The following is a 1878-nucleotide window of genomic DNA, read 5'->3' as shown; positions in this document are numbered from 1 at the left end:
TTACAACTTTCTCTCTTCCAGAACTTCAATCGCAGATGTCATCGATCTGGAATACAGACTGTTTAACCAGCAGCCCTGTCATTTGTCCCAGCTCCCCATCGTGTAATTGCACAGCTGTCCTTCCCTTTGCACTGTTTGTCCAGCCCAGGCCTGCTCTCCGTATTTCACACAAAATCAGTCAGAAAACATATGGCCTTGCATGCATAAGACAAAACAGTATACGTACAAAAACATCCATGTTTATTGACATAGGTCTGAAACTGGAGCTGAAACTTCTATGAAGCCGGGTTCTTGCTCGTCAGAAGTTTGTTACTAGATTGGAGCCTTGTAATTGACTAACCTCTGCTCTGCCATGCTCTCATCTGCTTTGCTCATTTTCTTCAGGTCAGTCCAAAAACTCTCCAAGAAATATGAACTTTGCTTGAACTCTGCTAGGCAGGGAGAGGGAGGGCGTGGCAAACAGAACCTCTGCTAATACACTGCAACGGCGTGGCTTTCACGGTGTTATTGGGCCACGATCTGACAGGGACATCCGGATAAGTCCAAGGATAGCAAACTCCATAGAGAGTAAATGGGGGGAATGGCATAATATACACAAGCTATCATTAAATTACCATATGTTGTAATTATTTCTGCCCTTAAATCCCATTATGAAAATCTACCATCTACTTAATTTTGGATGCATGAGATCCTGCTTTGGCTTGGGTTCATGGAGGAACATTGAATGATGAAGGTAACCATGACACTGGTTCAGCCATTCCAGCAACAATGAAAGAGTCAATGTTGAAAAGTTCACGGCGGTGAGGGGAGGAGAAAGGCTCATTACTGTACTGTATAAAATCCACCAGAGTCAAGACACAATAGGAACGCTTTGCAGTGTAAAGGGCAGTAATATACTACATCACTATATGTCACCTTTGAGTTAACAGCTGTGACAAAGGTAATCAGACCAGCGTTACTATGGTTTCATAGCAAGAAGACAAGCAACAATACAATTCAAGTATAATATTAAGTGGAAGGTTTTTGGCTGTACTTTTTTTTTTTCAACTCTGGCTTAAAGCAGTTGCTCTCATGGGGCCAGGGGTGGAGAACTGTTCCACTATCAGGGGGCATTTTAATTTTATAACATGCTTAGTGGACCTAACTAAAATATTGAATCACACTAGCCGCCATTTTCCAAACCTGGAACAACCTCCATTTGACAGAGCAGCTGACATCAGAGACACTGCTGCTGTTTGTAGTTGGTTTTCCACGTTGGGTCAGACAGTAGAATCAACTATTATAAAGGCCACAGCCTGCACTTCCAAAGTTTGCTTAATGCGATGTTTTTATGAATGCTTGCTCAAAAACGTATACGACCAAGGGAGAGGAATGCTGTCTACCATGCAACAATGTTTTCCCCTGGCAACACCACACATTTCATCCTAAACTGTGCAGATTTTTTGGAGTTTTCTCATTAAAATATGCCAAAATATATAGCAAAATGCCCAATTGGTAGACAAAAAGGGTGTCTGAAAGAATAAATTCACAAAAGGGAATGCAAAGTACTGTTGTACTTTCTGAAGAAAAAATACTTTAATGTTGACCTCAAGGCATTGTTGATGTGATCAATACATATAGCAAAATGAACCACAAGAGTCTTGTAGAAGAGCAGAAACTATATTCCCAAATTCAGATTGGCCTCAGGTGTTTACACGGCATTTGCCACTAGACTGTGAAACTTTAGCTCAGCCATGTCTCTTCCTTCAGGACAATAAAGTTTCAATTGAACCAGATGCTGTAACTGGCCAGAAATGGCAGCACTTTGGGGAAATCTCAGTGTTTTACTTTCTTATTGAATTAAATGTTCAGCACATTCGTATTTGGGAGCGAGAGCAG

Source organism: Takifugu flavidus, chromosome 1 (genome assembly GCF_003711565.1).
Source record: "Takifugu flavidus isolate HTHZ2018 chromosome 1, ASM371156v2, whole genome shotgun sequence".
Lineage (NCBI taxonomy): Eukaryota > Metazoa > Chordata > Actinopteri > Tetraodontiformes > Tetraodontidae > Takifugu > Takifugu flavidus.
Note: the sequence above shows the minus strand (reverse complement) of the source record.